Source organism: Leptonychotes weddellii, chromosome 8 (assembly GCF_054177405.1).
Source record: "Leptonychotes weddellii isolate Sample4059 chromosome 8, ASM5417740v2, whole genome shotgun sequence".
Classification (NCBI taxonomy): Eukaryota; Metazoa; Chordata; class Mammalia; order Carnivora; family Phocidae; genus Leptonychotes; species Leptonychotes weddellii.
In genome coordinates this window covers 104,117,771-104,127,972 of record NC_138376.1, presented here as the reverse complement: position 1 = coordinate 104,127,972, position 10,202 = coordinate 104,117,771, and the positions used below count along the sequence as shown (strand labels likewise).

The 10,202-nt window shown below is 37.5% G+C and overlaps 1 pseudogene; it reads left to right on the top strand.

Annotated features, from left to right (window-relative positions):
• Positions 1–787: 787 nt before the first annotated feature.
• Positions 788–10,113, top strand: LOC145723116 (rho-related GTP-binding protein RhoQ pseudogene; annotated as a pseudogene).
• Positions 10,114–10,202: the final 89 nt, after the last annotated feature.

Genomic DNA, 10,202 nt, shown 5'->3' with positions numbered 1-10,202 from the left:
CCCTAGAATATTTGGATTGACATTAGAATTGGAAATAGACGAGCATCAGTGTTTAAGATGAGTAGTGAATTATTGATGTCTGGCTATTAGCAACCTGAAAAGCTTTTCTCTTTACATTTATAAACTGATTACTCAAGTTTCTTTTGCACAGTCTTTCCTAATTAACTCTGCCTGTAGTCATTTCAATAATTCCCTCCACCCTTGAATATAAACTGTAGTAATCAGATGGGCACACATGTTAATACACCTATATAAGCTGTCACCTTGGCCCAGTTTCAGTTTCCCACCTAACTTCCCAGTTCGGTATCCTCAACAAATTGTGACTAAGAAGCTAATATGAAGAAAATCCTTTGATGACCTTCTTCATGTGCCTTCTTTAATAGAAATACCAAGTTTTTAACACCCTCCTTTCAGCATAATCTTAAGGAAAGTCACAGTGAACCAAGCAGCCTCATATTTACTTGGTTCCATGAAGGCCTCTAACTTCAAAATTAAATATGTAAATTTACAGATTAAAAGCATAGGCTTAGGAGTAAAGCAGACCTGCTACTATCTAGAATCTTCCAAACTGTGTGATTTAGACAAATAATAATTCTTTGAGTTTATAATTAAAGAAATTAAAAGCATGATAAATACTAAATAGGGTAGTAGTTATCAATACATGTGTATGTTTACAAATGTGCACACACACACACACACACACATATACATAGAATATGCTTTAAGGCACCTGGATGGCTCGGTTGGTTGGGTGTCCGACCCTTATGTTTTATGTAAAATATTTCATAAAACAGAGCAGATTATTATAAATGTATTAATTTCTGCTAAACTTTTAAAATAAAGATTTTTAGCATATAATGTTTGAAACAGTATATTTTTCTTAATTTTATTCTAAGCATTTTCAGGTCAAGAACCATAGGCTGCATTTCTTTGTATTTCCCATACTATGTACACTGCCATACATATAGAACACACTTGAGATACTTATTATATGAATGAGATATTAATTAATTCATCTTTTTAGAAATTGTTTATAATTTTAATGAATTCTGTTAATAAGTTTAACAAATGTTCTTAAAAGTGCTCTTAAGTAGTTCTCAAAAGATTGTCTTGAAATATCAAGGACTGCAGCTGTTTGCACTTAGGGTTGGTGGCCAGGAAATCCTGAAGATGCCATTAAGCATCAAAAAGAGATTTAAATTTTGTTCTCTGAAGACTTGTCTCCAGACCTTAGGTTTCTTTAAAGTAATACATCTGTTACCTCTATAATGCATGTTTAAGCCCAGAGACTTACACTTGTACTTTGCTCTAAAAGAAAACAATAGAAATTGCAGCTCACTTAGACATTTTAGAGTTCCTGTAGGTGCCTATTCAAGTTTAGAGGGGACTTTTCCAAAGTAGTTTGGTAGCAATACTGGTCTATTTGAAGACCCTTTCATAACTTATTTATCTATATTTATTTTTAAATTTTTAACATTTATCTGTTTATGTCTATATTCTTCACAAGTTAATACATTTTTTTCATTTTAATATTTATAAATTTTCGTGTTTCAGTATTTTAAAAATTTTTTTTACTACCTCTCACAATTCTATGGCTTATGGAAACACCTGGCCAGGAAAGTAGCATCTACACATAGATCAAAACCAAGTAATAAATGCAGTACAGTAAAAGGAAGAACATTCATTTATCATAAGAGATATATTTCTATCTATAATCTCTCTTAAACCATGGAGTATAAAATTTATAACTACTAAAATTGTGTCTATAAATTGTGCATAATATGTTCTTTGCAAATACTTGAATTTATTTTTGTTTAAATATACATCTAGTTCTTTCTTACTAATAATTTTATATTTACTCATAGCTCATGGTTTATTAAGAGAATTTAAAGAAATTCATCATACTTTTCAGAAGGAATTATAAATTATTATTTTAGAATTTAATATGAGCATACACCCTGATACTATGTATTAGCAACTTAAAGTAGATAAACAGAAGAGTAACTTGTACAAATACTAAAAGTATCCCTTTTTTGAAAAGGGCTACCAGACCAAAAACAATGAAACATCAAATAAAACAGAAACTCTCTTAGAGCAGGGATTTTTGTCTGTATGGTTCACTGCTATCTCCCTACCCTATAAGAGACAGTAAGCACAGTAGGTACGACATAATTATTGCTAGGTGAACAGATTTGATTTTTCAGTTTTGCTTGTTTTTCTATTTTAAAAATTTCACTAATCCTCAAGAGATTGTAGGGAAACCTAAGAAATGTTTGCCCTGACTCCTAGTTGCAGTTTGAGCTTGTGCTTTTTGATAAAATGACAAAATAGATGTTGAATTACTTAAATCTGGAGCTAGTCAACATTTCAGTGAGACAAGAGGAAAGCTAAGCAAGATAAGTAAAATTAATAGGAAAGGAGGAACAGGTTTACTTTTTTTGTTTTTTAAGTTTTGCCAGTAACACTTTGTTATAAGATTTAGCTTTATATTTCTTACCCAATCAGTTGCATACTTGATATGTGCAAAAAATAAGTGTGCATATTTTATAAAGTAGATCATTGAAATAAAGTATTAACTAAACTTTAGGTATGTTAGAATCACCTGGAAGGCTTGTTAAAACAGACTGCTGGGCCCATCCTCAGAATGTATGATTTTAGTTGCTCTGGAATGGGGTCCAAGAATTTGCATTTCTAACAAATTTCCAGGTAATGTTGTTGCTGCTGGTCTGGAGACCATACTTTGAGACCCTAATCTAAACAAGTGATTCATAAATCTCCCTCTGCTATCTCTCCCAAGAAAGAAAATTAAAGTACACTGTCATTTTTCTTAACTAACAACAACAACAACAAAAAATCTGTAGTCCAGTCTATAAAAATTTGCATCATTCTCTTGATTTTTTTAAAACGTATCTCGATTAAAAGATACATTTTGGAGACTTTTTAAACGAAGCACTAATGATTCACTGTAACAAAATGTATGAATTATGATTTCCAGTAAGAAAAGTTTTAAGTGAATAATAATCATCGTATAAAATGAGTAGCTTTATTTGTGAAGTCCAAAGGTCAAGACATTCATATTTGTCAAAGTGGTATTTCCAAATGATAATTCAGAAGAAATGTTTTATTGTTGTGGTTCTTTATTATTACCAGGAGGCTTTTCCTGTGTAGTGTTGCAGCAATCAAACAAGCTTTTCCAGTTCATGGATGATCACAAATAATACAGCTACACTATTATCCAACAAATTAATATTTTGAATTTACTTTAAAATCTATGAATGCTGTTCTTTTGGAATAGTTATTGGAGTACCTGGTGTAATAGAATTTTAAAGCTGGAGGGTATACCACATAGGATCTGATCCAAACCCCTTAGTTTACAGACATCCAGTCTGAGTGTTTTATGATATACTTCAGCCTTGGAGGGCCCAAACAAGACTGGAAACTCAGTGTTTTGATTCCTAGTTTGGTATTCTTTCCATTGCCCTAGTTACCTTACCAGAAAGTATTTGAATTAAATATTTTCAAATATTTGTTTGATGAAGTATATAAAATTCACATATACTAGCATTATATAGCAGGATAGAAACAGAGTTTGGTACAGGGACAATAAACTTTGTGCAATTATTTACTTTTTTATCTCTGTTTCTTAATTTATTATTATCCAGATAAGATCAGTTAAAAATAACAGGACCTTGGTTTTTTTTTTATAAATATGTTTCGGGTATCTTATGTAGTACTTATGGAAATAATCATAAGAGACCATATACATTCCTACCACGTGATGCTAGAAATAGGGCTGTATGTTTCTTTATTCCTTGCATGAAATAAAATACAGGCCCAATGTCACTCTTAGTAGTCTTTGGATATTCAGTAATGTGCTTCTGTGCAATTCAGAATTTATTGTTAAATTTGGTTTTCTACTAACATTTTTTAAGTTGTTCTTTTTTTCTGTTTTCATAATAAAGACCAAATATTCTGTAATTGACATTATTGAGGAATGAGACTGTCTTAAAGCTTATTTTACTTGTTAAGCAATTACTGGGGGCAGTGGACAGGCATAGGCAGGGCAGGAAAGGGGGCCCACCCAGAGGCTGGCTGGCTGCAGCATGGCTCATGAGCTGGCGCACCGATGCTCAAGTGCACGGTGCTTGGTGAGACAGGGTGGTGGACAAGACATGCTTACTCATGAGTTGTGCCACTGACACCTCCCTGGAGGAGTGGTGCCCACCATCTTCAGTGCCGTCAGCCTCAGTGTAGAGAGCAGGCAGCACCTCCTGAGGCTCTGTGACACAACGGGCATGATCACACGGGAGAACTATCGTCTGAGGCCTTCATCTTATCCAACGACTGTTGTCTTCCTTTTATGCTGCTCTGTGGCCTCATTTCAAAATGTGAAGGAGGAGTGGGCACCAGAACTTAGGGAGTACACACTAAATGTGCCTCATTTAATAGGAACTCAGACTGATCTGCGAGGTGACCCCACAGCTGTAGCAAGACTGAATAATACGGAAGAAAAACCTGTATGTGTAGAACAAGGACAGAAACTAGCAAAAGAGACAGGAGCTCCCATGTGGAAAGTTCAGCTTCAACCCAGAAAGGATTGAAGACAGTGTGTGATGAGGCTGTCATAGCCATTTTAACTCCAAAGAAACACACAGTTTAGTTAAAAAAAAAAAAAAAAGGTATCAAGATGTGTAAACAGTTTTTTGATTATATGAGAAATATTTTCAGTGGCCAAGGAAATGGTCTGTTTCTCTCAGAAAGCAATTGAAGTGCTACAGTTATACCCAGACCTCTTCTAAATAGTGAAGAAGTTTAGAACTGGAAAGAAGGTGGGGAGGGGGGGAACCCCTGTCCTTAAAGTTTTACAAATTCATTAAGAATGTTTCCTAAATGTCCAAGCAGCAGAAAACAGCATCTGAAACACAATCTATCATAAACATTTTGTTTCAGCTGGAAGGTACAGTCTTTCAGGCTGTTTCATAGGTTAAAAAGCTATAGTCCCATCATGTTGTAACTACATAAAAAACAGTGCTGTAAGTGGAACTGCCTGGCTTAAACCATACTTGTTTCTGCACAGTCCTTATGGAATCTGCGAAAAGAAATATCTTCTCCCTTGGCTCCAGTTAATTGTAAGAACAGGCAAGAGCATGTAAGTCACTTTCTGTTCCAGTATACCCAGAGTGGTAAAATCATAAGACTAGCCACATAGCCAGAGGTCACTCTAAGGATAGAGGAGAGGGCCATTCATGAGGATAAAATATATAAAATAAAATTTTTTTAAAAAGCAATGTCTTATTATCACTTGTGTACAAGTTAGGTTTATGTAACCTAAATATTTATTTATAAAAGCTTAATGTGCTTTCTTAAAGAATGCCAAACGTATAATAAGGTCATAAGTGCCTTTATCATGAGCACTAAAACTGTACACATTTTAGGTAATGTGCTTTTAACTGTAACAAGGCATCTGGCAAAAAAAAATAATAATTACTGAGATGTTACTTTTTGTTTCACCTTATGTTAATTGGTCATAATCCTGCCAGTAACCATAAAAGTACCCTTAATAAGTCTTTGGCTGAGTACTGATGTGCCCACACTTGGGATAAAACTCCATAAGGAAAGAACCATCAGGAATTAGTAGGCTACATAGCAGAATGGGAACAATTCACATTCCTGACAGCCAAGTTGGAAAAACCTTCTAATATGTGGGGCATGAAGTAGAATTATCAGGAGGATCACACCCTAGTAGTGGGGGTTACTGAGCCCTAGACTAAAAGCCTCCTGAATCTGCTCTAACAAAACTTAAAATCAAACCTGGAAAGGGTCAAACTAATCTCAAGTAACTACATGCCAGAAAAAGGTCCAACACTCTATAAGGGAATACAAGAAAATCCAGCATTCACCACAGTAAAATTCACATGTATTAGTTTTCTAGGGCTATTATAATAAATTACCACAAACATGGTGCGACTTAAAACAAGAGAAGTTTATTCTTTCACTATTCTAGAGGCCAGAAGTCTGAAATCAAGTTAAGCAAGGAAGAAAGCAGAGGGAAGGTGGTGGGATCCAGATGAACATTGGCTGCAGCCTCGCACAAAGAAGTTCCCCAGTGACCATAGATCCAGCTGAAGCAGTCAGTACTAGAGGAGAAAGTACTCAGGTGTCTGAGTTTATTCAACGTAACAGCCTGTTGAATGACTTGGGACCATTATGAATATTGATTCTTATATTATAGTTGAAGTTGCAAGAAACCTCTGCTGCTGAACAATACTGGTTCCTTCAGTACACTGGTTTCAAGAACCATTGAGACTTCTTCAGAGATAACAATAATAATGAAAAATCTCTCAGAAGATAATATAAAGAAGAATTCACCTAAATGTCTTATAACAGCCTGGCAGACTCTGCTTTTTTAAACCAAGAAATTGTCTCTGGCAAGCACTGCTTTGAAGACTGAAAAATGGATGTCAGGAAATAAATAAATAAATAAAAGCTCGCAGTGCCACTTCCCTCATGACTGCCCCCAAGCAGTTCGGCAAGCTTTGCGGAGAAGAAGGAACTCTGTTTCAAGTATGTGAATCATGGACAAAATTTGACCATTTCCCAGACCTGTCATTACCAATGTGGGCACATAAATGAATGTTTTTGAACTTCTTTTGCAGAAAGATGTCATAACTCCTGTGTCAGCTCAAAGATATTGCTGAGGATATTCTGTCACATAAGTGCCAGAGCACTGTGTGGTACGTTATAAAAGATACTCATCACAAGAATGGTCAAGACACATGACAAGACCTACCAGAAGACAAAAAATACAGTATTAATTTAAAACAAACCTCTTGATGGGATTGTGTCTCCCAACTTTTTTTTTTTTTTTAAAGGTTTATTTATTTATTTATTTGTTTGAGAGAGAGAGCATCAGCGGGAGGGGCAGAGGGAGAAGAGAATCCCAAGCAGACTGAGCGTAGAGCCCCATGCAGGGCACCATCTAACGACCCTGAGATCACAACCTGAGCCGAAACCAAGAGTCAGACGTTCAACTGACTGTTCCACTGAGGCACCCCTCCCAACTTTTTTATGGAGCTTTACTTTACCCTAAAACAGTGAGATTGTAGCAAAATGTAATTGCAGATGGGGAAGGCAATTATGCACTATCCACTGCAAATCAAAATAAGCAGAGAAGTTTACTGTGTATACTAAGATGCTCAAAGAGAGTAGGTGGTCCTCAAATGAGATGGCATGTTGGATGAAAACACACACTGGAATATAAGCAGGTTATCATAAGCCATGTGGCTTTGGTCATGTACCTTCAATATGATGATGAAGGAATGGTCGTAACTCCACTGCCAGAACGTAGACTTGGCATGTGAAGCACGCCGATTCCTCACTGTATAGCGATTGTGCACTTACATGTCAGGAATGGTATGATGATGACGTTCTCCAAACACTGTTCCTTTGCTTGGAGGGATGTGGCCTCCCCAACCATCACCCTCCTAAGGATGTTGGTGACAAGGCCATTGTTTCTACATTAGGAGATAATATTATATAATAGTGTTGGACACAGTACAGTAAGCTGGTAAGGACCTAAAATGGCTAGAAGTGAGGTATTGGCGAGTGGCGGTGCCAAGACAGGCAGTAGAGAATGATTCATCTGACACCATCAGGTTGTAGAACTGTGTTAGTCTGCCAGGACCGCTGTAACAAAGTACCGTCAACTGAGGGCTTCAACAAAAATTGATTTGCTCACAGATCTAGAAACTAGAAGTCCAAAATCAAGTAGCCCGCTGGGTCGGTTTCTCCTGATACCGCTCTCCTGGCCCTGCAGACAACTGCTTTCTCACTGTGTCCTCCTTTGTCCTTTTGCTCTGCACGGTTGGCTGTGCTATTTCCTCCTCTTTTTTATAAGGACACAAGTCCTGTTGGATTAGGGCCCCACCCATATGACCTCATTTGACCTTAAGTATCATATTTAAAGGCCCTATCTCCAAATACAGTCACCTGGTGAGGGCTTCAACCTATGAATTTGGGGGAGCATACAATTCAGTCCATAACAGGGATACAGAGGGTGGAACATATTTGCCAGGACTGGAAAGCCATGTAGAACTGGTGTGCTATGCTTGATTGTATTATGAGATGGGTAATCCGTGGATACTTTATTAGGAAAATGGAAATCTAGGATCTTCTAGGTCTTTTGGACCCCTGCACCTCTGAAGGAACTCTTACTACCCGACCCTGGTAGACAATTCAGAAAAGTTTTTCTGATTCCAGTTTGATGAATTCCACATTATCAAAGTCCACCCAAGGACACAAGCCTGATGTGGGACTTCCTGAACGATTCTCTTGCCTAAGCTGAATCTCTCCTGCTCTTCTTCCCAGCAGCCACCTCTGAGTCCAGAGAAATAAGCATACACGGACTTCCTACTTCCGTAAGATTCATCAGAGCTGTGCTGTTTCCATGTACCAGAGCCAGGATGAGGAACAGCAGGGGCAGATCCTTACAGTTTTCTAGGACTGGGTTGCAGGTGTCTGGAAGGAGCACAGTGGGCCTGCAGGTGACCCGGGATTGTTGGTCCTGTCAGCACAGCCAACCGCTTAAGTAGTGCCACCCAAAAACGTGTCTGATCTTTCATGAGGGATTAGGATCTCTGTCCCTCCCTTCCTCTCTGCTGCTGCTTCCCCATGTTTGATTCTAGACTGAGATGTCCTATAAATGTATTTAGTTTTGAAAAAATAAAAAGTGTAACTCATAGTTGACTTTAGTCAAATTACTAAATTTCTCTGCATAAAATTCCTCATTTATGAAATTGGAGTAAGAATTCATGCCGTCACAGGATTGTCCTACAGATTGTGTGAGAACTTACGTAAGCCACTAGCACTGTACCTAGAACGTGGCAGGCACTCAGAACATTTTCATTAGCTTTCTTCTTCTGTGATAGTACCAAGTAGGAGAATAAAGGAGAAAAGGTTTGGAGATGAAAGAAGGAAGGGAAGAGTTAAAAGTTCCGCTTTTACATAAATGATTTGGCATCAGTGCACTCAAAGCTATAAGAAACTTGTAAACTTGAAACAACATCCTGCAGAACATGTTGTGAATTACAGACTGTTCTAAGCAGTTGGAATGGCAGTTGTACCATATCTGACTTGCATTATTATCACTGCCCTAACACCATATAGTGACAGCAGGTAATTCCAGATTTATCCATTAAAATTTCCTGGTTAATGTGTTAATAAATATTGTAAATTAATTAAAAGGCACCATCCAGAGTTTCGTGAACTGTTTCGGCATCTCCTACTTAAAACCTTTGTCTCTTCCCATTGCCCATAGTATGAGTATGAGCTCCTGCAGCATGCATGTTCCTTCAGTCCCTACTTACCCCTGCAGCCTCACCTTCCTCCACCCAGCTAGCTGGGCTCTTACTTCTAATTCAGGCTCCCACCAATTTGAACTATTTTGGGTTTCTGTTCCCTGGACTCTGACACATGCAGTACAGTCTACCTGAGACACGCTTTCCATCTCTTCTCCTGGCCAGTTCCTCATTATCCTTTATTCTCCCGCAGAGCCTAAATGAGGTAACCCTTCTAGAAAGGATCCTGTATTGTTGTATATTTCGCCCCTAGCCTAGTACCAGGCACGTTAGGATTTCAGTAAATACTTGTTAAGTAAATGAATTAGTACTCAACCTAAATGCAAAGGATTGTAATGATAATTTTCCATTACATATATAGTTGTATAACCTGTTAATTTTTTTTTTTTTAAGTAGGCTCCATGCCCAGTGTGGGGCTTAAATTCACCACCCTGAGATCAAGACCTGAGTCAGGATCAAGAGTAAGACCCCTAACCCGCTAGCTACCCAGGCAACCCCTGTTAATTTTCAAATCCCATTTAAGTAGGAAAAGAAGTAGTTTATTCTTTAGTATACATACCATGTCCTACGTTATACAATGCATGACATATAAGATGGATTAAGGTCTCCCTCCCCCTTATAACTGCTATAAGGAATTTCTTAAGTTTCTGTGCACTCATTCATTTTGATTTTAGCTTTTAAAAAAGGAAAAAAATCAAATACAGTGACTACTGTACAATACAGAGAAGAGAATTCTTGTAGAAAGGCTTTTCCTCTTAAAATTGTATCTAGTGAGGGCGCCTGGGTGGCTCGGTTGGGCAACTGCCTTCGGCTCAGGTCATGATCCTGGAGTCCCGGGATCGAGTC